Source organism: Chenopodium quinoa, unplaced genomic scaffold (assembly GCF_001683475.1).
Source record: "Chenopodium quinoa cultivar QQ74 unplaced genomic scaffold, ASM168347v1, whole genome shotgun sequence".
NCBI classification, from domain to species: Eukaryota; Viridiplantae; Streptophyta; class Magnoliopsida; order Caryophyllales; family Amaranthaceae; genus Chenopodium; species Chenopodium quinoa.
In genome coordinates, this window is record NW_018744858.1 from 1462885 (window position 1) to 1484962 (window position 22078).

Genomic DNA, 22078 nt, shown 5'->3' on the forward strand with positions numbered 1-22078 from the left:
GATGAGTTCCTAGTTCCTATTATAGGACTTGGTTCTCACATAATATTATAAAAAAAACGGAGTATTACACAAACCAACAATAAGGAGCTTGTTTCAAGTCGTACAACGATTTCTTCATTCTGCACACTTTACCGGAGTTATTTTTGTCAAAGCCATGGGAAATTTTCATAAATACCTCTTCCTCTAAGTCTCCATGGAGAAATGCTTGTGAACATCCATTTGATGGACATCCCAATTTTTCACTACTAAAACTGCAAGGAATGTACGAACTGTCACCATCTTTACTACAGGGGCAAATGTTTCATTGTATTCTAGACCCTCAACCTGATGATTTCCAAATATGACAAGTGTAGCTTTCATACATTGCAAGTTTCCAAGCTCATCGTACTTCTCTTTATAGACCCATATACTCCGAAGCACCTTTTTGCCAGGTGGGAGTGTTTCTAGGACCTATGTGCCATGTTCTTTAAGTTCATTTATTTCATCAGCCATCGTCTTTCTCCATCCTTCATGCTTCATAGCCTCTCTAAAATTCTTTGGTTCATTGCCACCTGTAATTGCTACAATTTATTTTCAATGCTTAACAGAAAAACGGTGAGAATCAACAAATTTATTGTGGGGTAAACAATACCTAAGGAAGATGTTGCGGATGAACGTTGAGGCGTGGATATACTTTTATTCCGAATAGTATGTGCCACATAATCACAAAGATTGACTGAGGGAATTTTTAAATGTTTCCCTTTACCCATGTCGCAAGCATTTTCAATTTGTTCAAGGTTTGCAAGCTCAATCAAAATCTGCTGCACAATCCCTGCTCCACGCTGGTATGTGAGGAACTAGCGCCTGGTGGAGACCCAGAAAGCTGATCAGTGCTGCTGGTGTAGGGTTTTAGGTACTATATTGCGGAATTTCACAAATCATATTCGTTCACACCTAAACAGAATCTACAAGCGTAACACATGAAGAATCACATAATTCATACCTTTGACGCATGATTTCCACGATGCGATTGACTATAAATTAGAGAGAGAACAGAGCCCCAAGTGTCGCTCCTCTACTTATCCACAAGATTCGAATGAGTCGTCCACCAATACTAGATTGGTCGGATGAAGGGGAAAACCACGATCACCACCTTTGCAAACAACCGGCCACCACGAACCACCACCACCACCGGCGCAAGGAGGAGAGAGAGACGTGTAAGGGGGAGTATGAGAAGGGTTGGTTAATGTTTGCTAATTAGGGTTTAATCAATAGATCACTGAATGTTATGTTCAACCCTAGGCACCTAGTCTATTTATAATCATATTATTGTAACACCCCCTAATCTTCCTCTACGGAAATACTAGTATAATACATATAATTATACCGTAGAGATAGACTTAGGCATATTACTGCCGCGAGATTACGCAAGCTACTCAAAATACCTAACTTAATAACAAACTTGCAGCGGAAAACTCAACTCTTCTTTTATTAATACTTATAAAAATAGTAACATTGTTATGAGGATTCAAAATAAAGACAAAACCAAAATTCCTAAACTAGGTAAAGCAAATTCCAGGACTCCCAAATGCTCATTTATTGACTCCACCTGAAAATAGTCAACACTGCTTACCATTAAGGTAAACATGGCGAATAAAAACAAATAGGAAATACGTATTAGCAAAATATGCTAAGTACGATAAGTGCAAGATCATGTAAACTCAACTTATTTGCAAACATGCTTTTAAAACCAATTCCAATAATTAATCCAATAATTTCAAAAATCATAATTCAAAACCGATTCTCAAGATTCTCAAAATAATTCCAATAACTCAAAATTCAATAATGATTTATAAAATCAATTCCTTTATTTAAAAACCCAATTCCTCTCCTAAGTTTACACACCTCCCAAGTTAGTATCTTTATATTGAAAGGCTATCTGTGAGGAAAAACTAGGTCATACAAACTCCATAGTCTTCAATGAATTTGCATTGTGGGATTAATATAATAATCATGCTTGTAAAGCTTTTATAAATAGTTCAATAAATCCTCATAAAATTCCTCCGTTGAATAATATTAACCTTCATGAAAAAGTAATTCAAAACTCCTTTTTATTTAATTAAACATACTTTTAAAATCATCCATTAATAATTACTTGAGAATTAAATCTCATATTAATAACTTTTCAAAAATCAATAACTTTTCCGGATCAAAACCTTTTATTTATTTCAACAAGCTTTTAAAATCAAACCTTTTAAAAACTCTTTAAATGAATCCAACATACTTTTAAAATCAAATTCCTTTAAACATGAAAAATCATTTCAAACCATTCTGAACAAGATATAAAAATCCATTCTCAAACATATTTATTAAAACATGAATTCTCAAGAATATTTTATAAATCATAATTCAAAACAATTTAATTCAATCATCCTTAAAATCACACTAACATGCTTATTCAATCCAATCAATTTTTGAAGGTATCTAGCCACTTAAACGTACCTTGATTCCAAATCTCAATCATCACTTCGCACTTTCAATATTCAATCACGAATACACCTTGCAATTAACATAACCATAAGGTTATCACAATATCTTTAGACATAAACCCAAATCTAGTATGCATGGACTATAAAATTTTTTAAAAACAACACTTTAATATCAAATTATAGATTTAAAATAGGTATTTACATTTTAGAAAACTAACCATGAAGAAAATAAAGGAATAGGATTAAAGAGAATTGAATTTACGTTGAAAAGAATAGGCAGAACTTGTAGAGGCTATAACTACTTCAATATAACTCCGAATTGAGTGATTCTTCAGCCTAACTTCAAGGATGTTTTGATAAGAACAATTTTCTGTGAAATAGGAAAACCCCAAATCTGACCAAAAGTGCCCAAAAATTTCCAAAGATATATGGGCTGATTTTCTTTTAGAAAACAGGAAAAGAAAAGTAGGAAAAGGTTGAGGGAAAAGAAGAGTAAGAGAGAAGAAGAGAATTGAGTTTTGGTGTGAAGAATATGAGAGGTATGAGGGGGTATTTATAGGCTTATGAATGAAAGAATTAAGGTAAGATCTTGAAGGATGAATTATGGTAAATGTAGTTTAAGGAATTACTTGGAAAAGAGAGTTTAAGAATTAAGGAAGGTTTTGTTTATGGTGATAAAGAATTAAGGTAAGTAGCTTGATCATGAAATGGAAGATGGCAAGTGAGCTTGCTTGGAGAATAATCAAGAAGGATTTAAGGCAATTAAATTGTATGATAAAATCTTTGTGAGATGGAAAATAGGAATTAAGGAAATAAGGAAATTAAAAGAAGATAATTAAAATACAAAACTACCAAAATTAGCATAAGGTGGCTGATAATATTGAGCCTATTCATGCTCATATTTTCAGACCTTATTGCTTAGTTTTAGGAAATATTTTGCTAGATTTTAAGGATTAAAAATGATTGTGTAAATAATATATTTTGTAGAAAATAATTAATTAGAAAAATACCAACTTTAAACTAATTAATTAATCATGAAAAATCAGATTTTCTATGCCTAGAAAATCCAAAATTCCTAGCTTAATTAAAATAATTAATAAAGATGTAATTTTCTTAATTAAAATATAAATGGATAATAAATCTTATCTAAAATACAAAATAATAATTAAGTTTTAAAAATATTTTTGGCGCTAAAATTCAAATATCAATTTGGCTCCAAAATTCAAATAAAAAAATATTTTACTGAAATACCATTTTTAGAAAATTATTAATAATTAAATAATTAGAAAATAGGTCTCAAATATTTGGGGTATTACAGTCTACCCCCCTTAAAAGATCTTTCATCCCGAAACTTAGTAAAAATAATAAAGAAATCGATTTTAAATTTATAGTCTCATGCACATCTATCCTGACCAGACTCAAGATCATAACTAACTCAAGAAAGACTCAAGATTACTCAAAAATGACTCGAAAAGCAAGCACGCGAAACTCTATTGCTCTCTACCCCCCTTAAAAGGAGTTACGTCCTTGTAACTCGCCAACACATTAAACATTAAATTAATTATTTTTAACAGTTTATCAACAAGCACCAAGCCAAGCAAGAAAAACCAACAAGTTTTTCAACACATTACTATTCAATTCAAACATCCAAAAAAACTTAGGTTTTAAAATGATTTGTTTACAAAAGTAGTTAGAAAACTCGTAAAATTTTTATGCGTCATTTGAAAAATCCAAAATAGTTACATTTGGAGAAATCGTTGAAAACATAGTAAAAGTCTGATATATTTAATTATTGAAAGGAATGGTGTCCTTCCAACAAGTGTATTCTTTCGATAGAGGGTTCAGAATTATTACGGAGCTAATTCTTCAGTAAGGTTAAGTGATCTGAATGCCTAGGTGGAGGCCGCTTCCGATCAGTAATATCAATGTACAATTGATGTTACAGCTTAATCTTAACTGAACCCTTCGGGTCGAACCCAATCAAATCACCGATCCGAGACGACGAATTAATCCGAAAGGAATTAATGAGTCAACAGAGTTTTACGAATACAGACGTCGGATATCGAGCCTAGGGCGTCGAGACCGACCGTCGCGAAATCACAAAGCAACAAGTATGAACATAGCCCTAGCACCACACTGTCCTATCCATGTGGATGCTAGGCTAGTTCAGGCTAGCATGCACCTAGCATGGCTAGGCGGAAGCTCAAGCACACTAGGTGTGCTAGGCGCCCCATCGCAAGTGCTATGCGCACCATAGCACACCATCGCAGCCCAACGCAAGTGCTATGCGCACCATAGCACACCATCGCAGCCCATCGCAAGTTCTATGCGCACCATAGCACATCATCGCATGCCCCTCGCACAAGCACAGCACCATGCTGGGCCTTGTGTGCGTGTGCGTGGAAGGCATCGCAGCACGCAGGCCAAGCACCATCGCAAGCCTGACATCACGCATAGCACCATCGCAATACTAGGCACATGCGTGTGTGCGTGCACTGTCGCCCAGCATCGCCTAGCATGCGTGGCTCGCTAGCAGCACGCATGCTAGGCCTTGTGTACGTGAAGGGATGGCTGGCATGGAGTGCGAGGGCATGGGAATGCGAAGGATGCGAAGGAGTGCTGGCTGTGCTACCGTGTGTGCAATGACGAGGGTGATGCGTGCCAGCAGCCAGCACCAGCTAGCAGGCAGCATCGCCTGGCTATCTAGCGAGCAGCAGCGCTGGGCGTGCTATGCATGCGAGGAAGCTGCTAGGCAGCCTGGTGCTAACTAGCTGGACATGCTGGCTGTACCAGCTGGCAGTCAGCCCAGCTACCTTTGTGAGTGGCGGTTTAGGAGAGGTGGGGACCAAAGCCTCTAGGCTTCCCTTGGGGAGCAAGGCAATGGTCCCCCATGGGATATGGTCTTCACCTAACCCATTCTCTCCTCTTGCCACTTGTTGGCTTGTGATTGCTTTTGCTTAATTATTTATTTTGGAATTAAATAAATTAGTGCAATTGCACATGATCCCACATTGATCATGAAAAGGGGGTTCAAGTCCCCATTCTCTATAAATACCCACTTGGTTGGGATTTTGAGAATACAACCTTGAGTGGAATTAAAAAGGCAACTCTAAGTAAGAGTAAACCTTTGATTCGTAAAACTCATAGTTATTTTGTCCGGGTCTTGACTAACCTTCAAGACTTAGGACGCTCGGGTCGGGTCGAGGGTACGATCTGTCGGAGATCTCGTGTTTTCGGGATTTTGAAGTAAGAGCTCTTTGGGAGCGAAGCACGCGTCAAAGGTATAATTCTTGTTCTTAATCTTGTTTGATTAAATTTAATATGCTTGTTAGTTGTTTTAAATAAGGGGCGGGTCTTGGTGGGTTTCCTTCCGCGTAGTGTCGGGTCACTACGAAACCCTACAGCGGTATCAGAGCCACGCTCCTTTTAATTTTTGCAATTTTTTTTAATTAAGGTGTTTTAAAAGAATTTATTTTTCTGGTTCATGTTCTTCTAATTAGATTAGATGCTCGTTTTAATTAATTTTAAAACTCGATTTTATTTTCGATTTGGCTGTCGAATCCTGATTTCGGCTCAAAAATAGTGATTTTTGGGTGTAATCGACATTCTGGAACAAATATTGGTGCACAAGCCTAAATTATCCAAAATTTCAATTTTGAACAAAATTAGGTCTGTCCAGAAGCCAAATTCGAACCGGAAACCCAATTTTTCTGGGGTTTTTCGTTTTTTAACGAAAATTTTAATTCTTTTAAGCCTTGATTAATGCAAGCATTACAAGGTTAGATTAAATGCACATTTACATCACTAATCTAGTGGTTTTAAAATATCCTTAAGCATAATAATGGAATTTTTATTAGTGCTTAAGTTAATATACCAATTTTTCACATAAACTTGTTTTTCACAAATTTTGCAAATAAATTGCAATAAAGTGTGAAAACTTGTTGTGATCTTGTAATTTTAAGTTCCCAAGTAATGTTAAAGATCTAATCTTTAAAGGATTAAATGATTGGAACACTAACCCTAAATTCCATGTTGAACAAAGTTTGGATTTTTTCATTTTGGTTGATTAAAATCCATCAAGTTCAATTACTTGTGAGTAAAATTTGATTAACCTTCATATTGGAAGATGTAATCTTGACATTTTACACAAGTATAAAAGTTGGAAAATATTTTATCATTGGATGGTTAATTTATTTTTCCAACTCCCATTTGTCAAATCCATTGTTAATTTGTATATTGGCAAGATTAATTTTTGGACATAGCTCATTTTATTTTAAGCATAAAATTAGACCTAATTTTGTTCAAAATTGAAATTTTGGATAATTTAGGCTTGTGCACCAATAAAATAATTTTTATTTAAGTAGGACTTAATTTTATTTTATTTTATTTTCCCTCAAATTAATTCTAAAATGTAATTTGGAATGAATTATTGTCACACACAAATCGGAATTAAATTCCGAGAATTGGCACGCAAATCAAGTCAAAAACACCCAAGCGTCACCAAGGCTAGCCGGGCTGCCCAGCAGCCCACATGTGGCTGCATATGGTGCGCACAAGGGTGTGCCATGATAATGCGTGGGAGTGTGTGGCAGGGGGCTTGCTACGCGCAGCAATGCGTGGGGCACTAGCTGGGTAGGGGCTGCCTATGCATGCTGGCTAGCAGCAGTAGGCGCCAGCCCAGCACGCAAGCAGCTCGCAAGCACCAGCCGCTAGCAGGCAGCTGGGCTAGCAGCGATGCTTGGTGGGCATTGCAGGCCTCGCCCACGCACCATGGCGCCATGCCATGGTGCGCACCCTCAAAGGGCTTTGTGGGACGTTTTTCTTAGTGCTTGAGCTATGATTTTGCGAAATTCTTGCCATTTTAATAATTTTATATAATTATTTTAACGAGGCTAAAAACCTCGATTTTCGATTTTGCAAAATTTTGACAAATTATGGGTTATGCCGACTTAATTAATCGGATTAATTAAGTACGGATGCGGAATTTAGTGGGAGCTTAATTAAGTGCGTAAGCTTCTTTGCGTTTAGAAATAATGGATTAAACAACTTTGACTAGTTTAAATTAGGCGCGTTAATTGGATTAACCACCTAAGTTAGTTATTAGTTTTGCGTGTTTAATTATGTATTTCGTAAAATTGCATGGGGCCATTCACAAATAGTGAATGGGTGAATGGAAGATTGTTTTCAAAACAGGTCTTTGAAAACGGCAACTAGTGGGGCCCGACTAGGTAGAAAATACGGACTGCGTTTCGTTATGTATTTTTGTAAGTCTAAATACGGTCTGCGAACCGTTAAGTATTTTTGTACTATTAGATTAATCTTAATCGTTCTAGCTAGCTTCTTTTATTTCATTTTGGCCAAGATGTCTCAAGACGGCGTTTCGACGAAGACGAGCCAAGATGAAGACCCATGGAAATTGAAGATTTCAAGGGGTCATGCTAGTTGCCAAATGCATCTATTTTATGCTTTATAAATATATATTGTTGTTATATATGATTGCTAGATGCATGTCTAGGATTTCTATTATGTTGCGACGATTAGTTAAGTTCACTTAAATCAACCAACATAGAAACCCTAGGTCCCTTAATAATATTGAGCTAAAATTTTCCATTCCAAGATCAACACTTACCGAACTAATGCGCGTACGTGATGGATTACGCCAAAGCGAGGCATCACTACTTCCTTAGGAACTAAGGTATACTAGGTATACAAGTTGTCTTGGTTTAGCTCAACGATATCAGTAAGGAGTCCTTAGATGTCGTGGAAAAAGAGATAAAATGTCAAGAATGCATTAGATGCGACATTTTATCAAACCGAGAGTAGCTTGGAGCTATTAGCAATTGAATTTCTTACCTTAAGATATTTAATGATTAAGACAAGCCAAAGAATGCTTAACCATTTCTTGATCTTTGGGATCTCGGAATCATTTTATTTTCGCCCATAAGGGACAATTTTAAATGCGTGGATAAAATGCTCAATAAGATTGAATATATGCATGAACGTTTTTAAATTTCAACTTATTGATTTATGAATGGTTTTTCACTTCAAATTCTTTCAATTGTAGAACAATGTCTGCCAGTAACTCAAACAACAACCAAATGTGCCCGGAACTCCCCGAAAAGTTGGCCTTTCCCTTAAACATGGTCAACTTTAAGGAATGGGAGGAGGAACTCAGGAAAACTCTCCGGAATTGTTCCTTGGAGTATACTCTTGATACTCCCATTCCAAGATTCTTTTCCAAAGGGATCATGAACGACGAGGCTCATGAAGAATGGTCTTCCAATTGCAAAAGGGTCTCACGACTCATGGCAAATTCCATCCCGGAAGATTGGAAGGAAACTCTTTCCTCCTACCTTCCGGACATGTTCCTCAAAGCACTTGAGGACGTTGTCAATGTAAGAGTCACCAAGAGTGACAATGTAAACTTTGATGGACTCGTGTTTGACTTGACTAGGTCACTCTCAAACATGAGGATAAAGCCACCAAACGTGGGATGTCTTGCTAAGGAAAGGCGACGGCTTTGGACCAAGGTCTACAATGCCAAATTGAGACCCGGCATGCCCCTCCGACCTCATGTGCTTGGTTTGACTAGGCTCTTCAAACATATGAAGCTTCTTGGAATCTCGATAGAGGATGAGATGGCGGGGCATATATTGCTTGCTTCACTCCCCTGGGGCTATAATGCACTTAGAGTGCATATCGCTGCGGGAAAGGAGACACACTCCCTCAAGGAGGTGGTGCAACTTCTTAGCCAAGACACCGCCTATGGAATGACCAAAAGGCCCTTGAGAGCTAAGAAGAAGGAGTTCAAGAAGGTCAAGGAAAAGATGAGATGCTTCCATTGTGGCATGCAAGGCCACTACAAGAGAGAATGCATGCTCTTCAAGGAAGAGGGGATCACTCCGACTAGCTCAGGTATCTTCCTTAACACTTGTGAATTAAGCTTATCATAAGTATTAGATACCAAGTATGACTCACTTAATGTTGCCTATTCAGGGACCAAGTGAGAAGCTTATCAAGTGTTGGTGCATGGACAAGAAGACGACGAAGATGGTTTTTCGGTCGTGCTTGCATGCACTATTTTGTCTATGACATGTAATTAAACTAATTCTAGTTTTTCATCATGCCTTTGAACATACTATGATCCACGGTGTTGGACACCTAGGAATTTTGGATGTAAGACTTTGACAATAGTTGTTTCAAGCTTGTCTTACAAATTTATGTTCAATTAAATTGTATGTTTTTACATATGATTAGACAAAAGTTGATACCACTAGCTAAGACCATCGAGTCGAATCAAACCTACTTGTGGCATTGTCGTCTTGGCCATATTAACATCAAGCGGATCAAGAAGCTTCTTCAAGAAGGTGTTCTTGACTCATTCGACTTAGAGTCGTTTGAAAATTGCAAAGGATGCTTATTAGGCAAGATGATAAAACAGCCGTTCTCCAAGTTGGGAGAAAGGGCAAGTGACTTATTAGGTCTAATACACACGGATGTATGTGGACCAATGAGCACATCCGCAAGACAAGGTTACCGATATTTCATCACTTTCACCGACGATTATAGTAGATATGGCTATGTCTACTTAATGTCGAATAAATATGAATGAAAGAATTAAGGTAAGATCTTGAAGGATGAATTATGGTAAATGTAGTTTAAGGAATTACTTGGAAAAGAGAGTTTAAGAATTAAGGAAGGTTTTGTTTATGGTGATAAAGAATTAAGGTAAGTAGCTTGATCATGAAATGGAAGATGGCAAGTGAGCTTGCTTGGAGAATAATCAAGAAGGATTTAAGGCAATTAAATTGTATGATAAAATCTTTGTGAGATGGAAAATAGGAATTAAGGAAATAAGGAAATTAAAAGAAGATAATTAAAATACAAAACTACCAAAATTAGCATAAGGTGGCTGATAATATTGAGCCTATTCATGCTCATATTTTCAGACCTTATTGCTTAGTTTTAGGAAATATTTTGCTAGATTTTAAGGATTAAAAATGATTGTGTAAATAATATATTTTGTAGAAAATAATTAATTAGAAAAATACCAACTTTAAACTAATTAATTAATCATGAAAAATCAGATTTTCTATGCCTAGAAAATCCAAAATTCCTAGCTTAATTAAAATAATTAATAAAGATGTAATTTTCTTAATTAAAATATAAATGGATAATAAATCTTATCTAAAATACAAAATAATAATTAAGTTTTAAAAATATTTTTGGCGCTAAAATTCAAATATCAATTTGGCTCCAAAATTCAAATAAAAAAATATTTTACTGAAATACCATTTTTAGAAAATTATTAATAATTAAATAATTAGAAAATAGGTCTCAAATATTTGGGGTATTACAGTCTACCCCCCTTAAAAGATGTTTCATCCCGAAACTTAGTAAAAATAATAAAGAAATCGATTTTAAATTTATAGTCTCATGCACATCTATCCTAACCAGACTCAAGATCATAACTAACTCAAGAAAGACTCAAGATTACTCAAAAATGACTCGAAAAGCAAGCACGCGAAACTCTATTGCTCTCTACCCCCCTTAAAAGGAGTTACGTCCTTGTAACTCGCCAACACATTAAACATTAAATTAATTATTTTTAACAGTTTATCAACAAGCACCAAGCCAAGCAAGAAAAACCAACAAGTTTTTCAACACATTACTATTCAATTCAAATATCCAAAAAAACTTAGGTTTTAAAATGATTTGTTTACAAAAGTAGTTAGAAAACTCGTAAAATTTTTATGCGTCATTTGAAAAATCCAAAATAGTTACATTTGGAGAAATCGTTGAAAACATAGTAAAAGTCTGATATATTTAATTATTGAAAGGAATGGTGTCCTTCCAACAAGTGTATCCTTCCGAAAGAGGGTTCAGAATTATTACGGAGCTAATTCTTCAGTAAGGTCAAGTGATCGGAATGACTAGGTGGAGGCCGCTTCCGATCAGTAATATCAATGTACAATTGATGTTACAGCTTAATCTTCACTGAACCCTTCGCGTCGAACCCAATCGAATCACCGATCCGAGACGACGAATTAATCCGAAAGGATTTAATGAGTCAACAGATTTTTACGAATACAGACGTCGGATATCGGGCCTAGGGCATCGAGACCGAGCGTCGTGAAATCACAAAGCAACAAGTATGAACATAGCACTAGCACCACACTGGCCTAGACATGTGGATGCTAGGCTAGTTCAGGCTAGCATGCACCTAGCATGGCTAGGCGGAAGCCCAAGCACACTAGGTGTGCTAGGCGCCCCATCGTAAGTGCTATGCGCACCATAGCACACCATCGCAACCCATCGCAAGTGCTATGCGCACCATAGCACACCATCGCATGCCCCTCGCACAAGCACATCACCATGCTGGGCCTTGTGTGCGTGTGCGTGGAAGGCATCGCAGCACGCAGGCCAGGCACCATCGCAGGCCTGACATCACGCACAACACCATCGTAGTGCTAGGCACATGCGTGTGTGCGTGTTTGTGTGCATTGTCGCCCAGCATCGCCCAGCATGCGTGGCTCGCTAGCAGCACGCATGCTAGGCCTTGTGTGCGTGAAAGGCTGGCTGGCATGGAGTGCGAGGGCATGGGAATGCGAAGGATGCGAGGGAGTGCTGGCTGTGCTAGCGTGTGTGCGATGGCGAGGGTGATGCGTGCCAGCAGCCAACACCAGGTAGCAGGCAGCATCGCCTGGCTAGCTAGCGAGCAGCAGCGCTGGGCGTGCTGTGCATGCGAGGGAACTGCTAGGCAGCCTGGTGCTAGCTGGCTTAATATGCTGGCAGTACCAGCTGGCAGCCAGCCCAGCTGCCTTTGTGAGTGGCGGTTTAGGAGAGGTGGGGACCAAAGCCTCTAGCCTTCCCTTGGGGTGCAAGGCAATGGTCCCCCCATGGGGTATGGTCCTCACCTAACCCATTCTCTCCTCTTGCCACTTGTGATTGCTTTTTCTTAATTATTTATTTTGGAATTAAATAAATTATTGCAATTGCACATGATCCCACATTGATCATGAAAAGGGGTTCAAGTCCCCATTCTCTATAAATACCCACTTGGTTGGGATTTTGAGAATACAACCTTGAGTGGAATTAAAAAGGCAACTCTAAGTAAGAGTAAAACTTGGATTCGTAAAACTCGTAGTTATTTTGTCTGGGTCTTGACTAACCGTCAAGTCTTTGGACGCTCGGGTCGGGTCGAGGGTACGATCCGTCGGAGATCTCGTGTTTTCGGGATTTTGAAGTAAGAGCTCCTTGGGAGCGAAGCACGCGTCAAAGGTATAACTCTTGTTCTTAATCTTGTTTGATTAAGTTCAATTTTTTGTTAATTGTTTTAATTAAGGGGTGGGTCTTGGTGGGTTTCCTTCCGCGTAGTGTCGGGTCACTACGAAACCCTACAATTATAAGGTCTGAACTTAATTCAAAATATTTAATAAAAGATTTTAAAAGATGTATGAAAGTTTTTAATCCAAACAATTATTTAAAAACATGGAATACAAAACTTTACTTTGAAAATTTTATGTTTGAAAATTCATTTTTGCATACTTGTAGTAAAATAATTGTTTTAATAAAAGTCTTACTTTTTCATAAAGAAACTCTACAAATACAATAATCTTATATTCAACTTCATAGCAAAGACTTTTATAGGTACCAAGCATAAAAGAAACATATCTCATCTTGACCCTCTTATTGCTCGTAGATTAGTAACTTATCTTAGGGTAACTTCCAAAAGTATTCACAATTTTCCCAATAAATTCATAAATCCTGATAATACAACCTTAAATCGAAATCATTAACTCTTGATCACTTCAAATAACACAATACTTCGCCTTTAAAACATTCAAAAACTCGATCATCTTTTCTTATAACTTCAAATTCCTCAATTTGGTTGTTATAATCTATAACTTATCTTTAAGGCAAGTAATTAAATAACTCAAAATGCAATCATTGATCTTTCCATCATCAACAACTTCTCTATATCAATTAAATTTGTCGTCAATCTCTTAGAGTAAAATCCTGTAACCATCCAAAAAATCATTCTTTAACTAACTTCAATAAATCCCTTCACAAGGTATTATTTCACCAAAATAACTTCAATTTAAAACAAATTTCGTTACCTGAAATACTATTTCTTATACTTCCTTTCACTTCAATTGACTCAAAATCCTCTAACTTTTGTATTAAGTTTCTTCAAAATTTTCAACCCTCGACAATTTTTGCTTTAAATAGTCATCCTGATACTCATTCTCACAATATGGATACTTTCCACCTTTAGATAAAAACAATCATAAATTAATAATGTTAATCTCACATCAAAGTTCATGTCTCCCAAAAGGTATCCTTACTCCAACATTTATATAAAATCTTTAAGTCATCATTACCACAAACAATATTTTCATGCTCACAATAAATCAGATTCCAAAAATTAGTAAATACTTGATAACACAAGTCCTTCAAATATTCATGCTTATGACCATTAACAGTCCAAAATAACTCCTCATTTCACATGGTAATCATCAAATCCTTTAAACTCAAAATAACAAACTCAACCATATTAACTACATGTAAACTTCATATGATTTAAATACTTGCCACATATCACATAGTTAATTATACCAAATAAGGTCAAATAAATTAATCAATATTCACACTTAAATGGATAAACCAATACAACAACTTATTAAAATTCACAATTATTCCAAAATAGGATTTTAATATATATAAGAAATATTTCACAAAACATATCTATTTCCATATAAGGAAATTATTTACCAATTCAACATTAGGAACACTCATTAAATAATTCTCATTCCACCAATAATTTTAGAATTCATATATTCCGTCATATAAACCATGTAAGTATCATATATATACACAATTTCATGATTTGCACATGAAAATAATTCTTTGTAACTTCCACTTGATATAAGGAAATATGTATCTTCCAACATGCACTCAGAATTCGAACAATTATGTTTCTCATGAAAACTTCACATGAATCTTGAAAATTCAAATGCTGTTATAATTCAACTTTTATTAATGAGAAACGCATAGAAGGATTCAAAAAGCTTGAACCAATTAAAATTCTAACAACATAGAGAACATATCAAATCATTCAGAGCTTTCACAATTATTCATTACGAAAACACGCCCCTTAGGAACATTCCCTCCATTGCTACTGGTTCCAACTTGTGGTCCACTAGATTGAGATGGCTTGAATGGGTTCTTACTCTCTTGAACTTTCCCTGCCTTGACATCAGATTCCTTCTTAAAGTACTCATATTCACAGTGTCCTAGCTTTTGACAATAATGACAAGTCACCGGGTTACCCTCACAATCTTTCCCAGGGTGGTTCTTCTCACATCTTCTACAAAAATACAATCTCTTGGGTTTCTCACAGTTTTCCTTAATCCCTATTTCCTCGAAAATTGGCTTCTTGTCCATCATTTCCCTTCCCAAAGTTCCCCTTATTCTCCCTCCTTCCATTAAAACCTCCATTCCCCTGAGAATTCCCATTTGGTTTGAGTTTCTTTTCACCTCCGTGAACAGACTCAGAACTCTTTCTTTTCTCTCCCTCAAAACTCTCAATCTCTCTTCCTCTAATCCAATATAAATGGGCAGCACGACCATCAACTTCATCCAAGGATTCAAAAGTCTCTCCCCCTAGCTTCCCTTGAAGGGTTAAGGTTAGGCCTTGCTCGAACTCTTGGCTTTGATAGTATTAGTTGGGACAACTTCAGGTGCAAATCTCATTAGTTCAATGAATTTGTTGTAATACTCATTGATAGACATACTTCCCATCCCGAGATTGATGAACTCCATACACTTTTGCTTTCTTAGGTAGGATGGGTAAAACTTCTCTCTCAAGGCTTCTTTAAATAATCCCACCCAAATTTAGGTCTCTTCAACAACACATCCTTCCTTTAGGTCCACCACAAGTCAGCTTCCTCCCTTAGATAATAAACACCATTATTCACCCTCAACTCACTTGGGCAATTGATGGCATCAAACAGCTTGTCAAACTCCCTAATCTAGTTTTCAAGACTGGCTAGGTCCTCCTTTTGCAAGTACACAGGTGGTTTAGCTGCAGATATCCTTTTAAAGGTTTCACTGTAAGAATTCAAGTCAGAATGACAGTTTTCTTGGTTCACCACTTGCTTGATGTTTTCAACTTTGGTTAACTTCCTAAGGACCTTGCCTACTTTGGAAAGATCGCTTATTTCCCATTCTTGAAGATATAATTCCTGTTTATTCATACCATACTTGAAATTTAAAAGGAACACACCATGAAAACACTTAATTCATTCCAAAACATAGAAAAATTGAAACAAGAATAACTTCACTTAAAACATTAATTGAAAGCATATTTAAGTAATTCAACCACTTAATCTGAATTCTCATAATCAAAGTCTTATTTGGAAGGATCATAATCTGGATCATCATAGTTTGCCTTACCATCCACTCAATAAGCTTCAATAACTAAGCCAAGTGTAGTAGGATTTTTAGTTGGGTAAACTGGGTTGTAATCACTGTATTTTAGAGTATGGCTCAAGCTCTAATTTGGAATATAAATTGGGCTATAGTGTGGGCTAGCACGTCCACAAATTGGCTTACAAGAAATTACGTTGGACCCTTGGAGAAAAGGTGGATGATACTTTAGGCTTGGTAATCTTTTATTTGGATATGAATCATCATGAACTTTGGGCCTGTCACATTGTGAAAATTGGCTTTGGGCTTGGATGCCTACATGAGGTAGGAATTTCATAACTTGGAGTAGGAGAAGGAGAAGGATAATTCTTATGCTTTTAAAAAGGCAGTATGGATTCATCAATGGAGGAAACAAACTCCTTGTGAAGTCTTAAATAGACGAAAGGGTAGTTGGGAGTTTAAGTAATGAAGTTGGTCAAATTCTTTCATGGTTTGATTCTTCCCAACTTTGGTGGTTCCATAACTCTCCTCCTAGGTTTATAGTAACGTTTAAGGTAGTAAAAGTCACTTTTGAATCGAGTCAAGGTTGGCTAGCCACTTTCCCTCATGATGGTACTTTTCCTTCTCAAAGAAAGGTTCATACTTTTTAACTTTAAGTAAATGGGTTAAAAATAATAGTACTAGCCATGGTGGTTGAGTAAATACTTCAAGGTCAAAATTCTCATAAAGAGATTGAACAAAGGTAGTTATTCTAGTCACAAAATCATTAATACATACTAATCCCTTCACCTTTCAAGTAATAAATATTAAAGAATTCTTTCTGATTTAATCCAACATCTATATAAATAAATCACTTCAATAAACACATGAATACTATTTGACACGAGCGATTGAAATCAAAACTCAATGAATTCAATTTGCATGATGCAATACGTATCAATCAACAAGTAAACTTAAGATGACTCAACTATGAGCATCAAGACACCAAAATTTCGAACCTCCCATCACCTTTAAAATAATATAAATCAAAGAATATATTCCTCATATCATCAATCATTTTTATCTTCTTGTTTACACATACAAATCAATCAATTCAATGCCATTTCACATAACTTAACTCATAAATTCCAATTGCATAAAGCAATACATAACTCAATAATAAACCAAGAATAACTCAAGATCACCCAACTATGGGTAATAGCTCAAAATTTTGGACCTCTTGACCATAGACCAAGGTGTTATAATACCAACTTTAATGAATAAGCAACCACACAAACTCAAGCTTTCAAATAGTTTCAATTCTTTTTATTTTTGAAAATAATAATAATATACTTGAATCATGATATTAGACGGTCTAGCACGCGTCTCCCCGGTAAGTTACCTACAGCGTCAAGACGAGCCTTACCTAGACAAAAGTTTTACACAAGAATCCTTTTCTCAATCATCTTTCCAAATAAGAAAGTAGTTTTTATTTAAAAATAATGCTTTTGACCTTCACACACAAATGCGAAACTCTATCCTATATGCCCTCTTAATGTCTACCCAGTAATTATACTTTTCACAATTTTAATCTTTTTTAAGACCCGGTAAACTGATTCCTCTTTGTAAAATCCCCTAATCTCCCTCTACGGAAATACTAGTATAATATGTATAATTATACAGTAGAGATAGACTTAGGCAAATTACTGTTGTGTGATTACGCAAGGCTACTCAAAATACTTAATTTAATAACAAACTTGCAGCGGATAACTCAACTCTTTTATTAATAGTTATAAAAATAGTAACATTGTTATGAGTATTCAAAATAAAGTCAAAACCAACATTCCTAAACTAGGTGAAAAAAATCCCGGGACTCCCAAATGCTCATTTATTGACTCCACTTGAAAATAGTCAACACTGCTTACCATTAAGGTAAACATGGCGAATCAAAACAAATAGGAAATACGGATTAGCAAAATATGCTAAGTACGATAAGTGCAAGATAATGTAAACTCAACTTATTTGCAAACATGCTTTTAAAACCAATTCCAATAATTAATCCAATAATTTCAAAACTCATCATTCAAAAACAATTCTCAAGATTCTCAAAATAGTTCCAATAACTCAAAATTCAATAATAATGATTTATAAAATAAATTCCTTTATTTAAAAACCCAATTCCTTTCCTAAGTGTGCACACTCCCCAAGTTAGTAGCTTTATATTGAAAGGCTATCCGTGAGGAAAGACTAGTCATACAAAGTCCATAATCTTCAATGAATCCGCATAGTGGGATTAATATAATAATCATGCTTGTAAAGCTTTTATAAATAGTTCAATATATCCTCATAAAATTCCTCCGTTTAATAATATCAACCTTTATAATAAAGTAATTCAAAACTCCTTTTTATTTAATTTAACATACTTTTAAAATCATCCATTAATAATTACTTGAGAATTAAATCTCATAATAATAACTTTTCAAAAATCAATAACTTTTCCTTTCAAGATCAAAACCTTTTATTTAATTCAACAAGCTTTTAAAATAAAACCTTTTAAAAACTCAATAAATCAATCCAAAATACTTTTAAAATCAAACTCCCTTAAACATGATAAATCATTGCAAACCATTCAAAACAAGATATAAAAATCCATTCACAAACATATTTATTAAAACATGAATTCTCAAGGTTAGTTTATAAACCATAATTCCAAACAATTTAATTCAATCATCCTTAAAATCACACTAACATGCATATTCAATCCAATCAATTTTCGAAGGTATCTAGCCACCTAAACGTACCTTGACTCCGAATCTCAGTCAACACTTCGCACTTTCAATGTTCAATCATGAATACACCTTGCAATTAACATAACCATAAAGTTATCACAATATCTTTAGACATAAACCCAAATCTAATGTGCATGGACTATAAAACTCTTTTAAAAATTATACTTTAATATCTAATTATTGCTTTGAAATAGGTATTTATATTTTAGAAAACTAACCATGAAAAAAATAAAGGAATAGGATTAAAGAGAATTGAATTTTTGTGGAATAATTGAGCACGTATAGGAATAAGTTTAAAATAAACCCGAGTCCCTCGCGTAGGGTATGAAAGTGCCCTGCTAGGGTTTGCTTGTCGCTTGTGATAGTGCGTGATTTTTCCCTATATTTTACACACTTTTGTTCACTGATTTCAATTATTGAATAATTGATTGCTTGCTGTTGGTAATTATGGTGGAGATCTTGTGAAATATTAGGAGAAACTTCGTTTGACTCAGGAAGAGGACAAGGTTTATGGTGTTGAATATGAGGAACCCAATGATAGGGTTTCTAAATCTCGAATTAATCTCTCTTTGGTTGGAAAATTGTTAACTACTAAACCCTTTAATGTCGAGGGAGCCCCAGTTTCTCATAGTGAGAAACAAAATGATGAAAAATTAATCTCTCTTTGGTTGGAAAATTTGTTTCTCACATGGTATTTCTGTAAATAAACCAACAATTTTGTTCAACTTTATTCAATTGTGGAACCCACAATAATGAAAAATTTGTTGATTTATTCACAAATGCCCCCATGAGAAACAAATTTCATTTCTCACTATGAGAAACAGGGAATTTCCCTTTAATGTCGAAGCGATGAAAAGGGTGAAGAAGAATTTGTGGCGTCTTACGGACAATGTGGCTATCTGCATGATTGAGACCAACCTGTTTGTTATTCAATTCTTTGATGAAGCAGACAAGGTGCAAGTGTTGGAAGGTAGGCCATGGGCATTCGATAACCAGTTACTGCTCCTACAAGAACTCATTGGTGATGATCAACCATCCGAGATGTCTTTCCAATTTTCCCCATTCTGGATAATGGTGTTGAATGTTCCTTTTAGTCGTCGTAATCCGAGGTTCGCAAAGGAGATTGGTGATAGCTAGACCTGGCAATCCTTACCCAGACCCGATGACCTGACCCGAATGACCCGACCCATGACCCGAAAATGACCCGAAACTCGAAATTGACTCGACCCGAAAATGGAGTTAACCCGAACTTGACCCGACACCCGAATTGACCTGAAGTGATTGACCCGAACAGACCCAATACCCGAAATTGACCCAAACAGACCCGATATCCGACATGTCCGAACTAAAATTACCTTATAATTGAACTTTAAATGTCTTGTACCAAAGGTAACTCAAATTGTTCATCTTCAACCGTAGCTAAGCTCATAAAATGAATTAATAGTTTTTATTATAACAATAACAAAATATATAATCCATATAAAATTATTCATTTGAGCTTGACTCACAAATAAAACAACCCGAACATGACCCGACCAGATTTTGACCTGAATCGGATATGACCCGAACATACTTGACCCGAAATTGACCCGACCCGAACTTGACCCGATACCTGACCTAAAGTTGACCCGAAACCCGAATCGACTCGACCCATACCCGATTCAAATGTTAGCCGACCCGAAAGTGACCCGACCCAGAACCAACCCGAATGACCCATTTGCCAGGTCTAGTGATAGCTTTGGTGGATTTATGGAGTTTGATGATTCCGACCCGCTGGGGTGGGAGAAGTTTATGCGAATTAAGGTGATGATTGATGTGACTAAACTGCTACGGAGGGGCATGAAAATAGCTGTTGGTGGGGAAAATACGAAGTGGGTTGGCGTTAAGTACGAACAATTGGGGGATTCTTGTTACTATTTTGGGAGGCTTGGTCACTCAGATAAAGAGTGCCCCTATTTCGAGGAGGATAACGAAGAACCGAGGGTGGTGTTCCAGTACGGCCCTTTTCTGACGTCATCTCCACTTCAACGCTAAAAATATGTAGATGCTGACCGTGAGAAAGAGTGGAGATGGGTTGAGAATCTGTCCAGGGGTAAAGCTCAGCGCAGACCTCTCTATAGTGACCCGCAGGCTATTCGACTGGGACCACCTGGCGCTGCCGGTAAGTTGCTGTTCAACTCTCCAATAAGCAATTGCATTGAATCCCCGAAGGCCAGACAAGCTGCTTAAAGGATAGTGACTGACCCAAAGAGTAAGAAGGAGGTGCTGCGACCTTTTCAGATTCAGAATGGGTGTGAGTCTCCATTTGATGATACAATTGTTGATGTTACTTTGCCTGAGATTACAACTACCGCTAACACTCCAAATCCTCATGTGTTGATTGCTTCACAAAGTCAGCCAGGGGAACCGAATATACTCTTGCCTCTTCCAGGTACAAAGCAATCTAGCTCTTGGAAAAGAGTGGAGCGACGTGTGTCAGGTAATGACTTTGATACTAATATGTCTGATGGTGGGGTAGCTTGAATGGGGGGAAAAAGAAAGGGTGAGAATTCTTTGAGTGATGATTATGGGTGTAAGGGGCGTATGTAAGGTAATAATAAAAACAAAGTCTTTTGAGTCTGTGATTGTTTGTAATGAAAATGTTCAAGTATAGGGTCTTGGAGCCAACTAAGTCCTCGAAAAACAATGAAAATATTAAGTTGGAACTGCTTCGAGCTTGGCAACTCGAGGTCAGTTAGAGCCCTCCAACATTTTTGTTGGAGGGAAAGGCCAGAGATAGTTTTTGTAATGGAAACTAAAGTTGATGCTAGTATTCTGAATAAAATTCGAAATCGTTGCGGTTATTCGAATGGTCTTTGTTTGAGTAGTATTAATAGTTCGGGGGGTTTGGGTTTTTGGTGGAAAGATGTGAATGTTGATATTGTGTCGTAACCTTTACATCACTTTCATGTAAATGTGCTTGATTTTAATAATGCTCCTCTTTGGCGGGCTGTTGGTATATATGATTGGCCGGAACAAGCAAAAAAGCATCAAACATGGTCAATAATGTCACAAATAAAAATGGCTTCTACTCTCCCTTGCATTATGTTTGGCGATTTTAATGATATTTTGAGCTTATCGGAAAAAGAGGGTGGAGTTCCAAGAAGCGAGAGGTTGATGGATGCTTTCCGGGAGTCCATTGATAGATGTGCATTACGTGACTTGGGATTTAGAGGTAGTATCTTTACATGGGAGAGGGGCAATTCCATGACTACTTTTGTTCGGGAATGTCTTGATCGTTTCCTTGCTGATGAGGGTTGGTGTATTTTATTCTCGGACTATGAGGTTCGACACATACCAAATCTAAAGCCGAATCACTCCCCGATTATTATGTCAACTGAGAAGAAACAAGCTGATGAGGGGGGTAATACA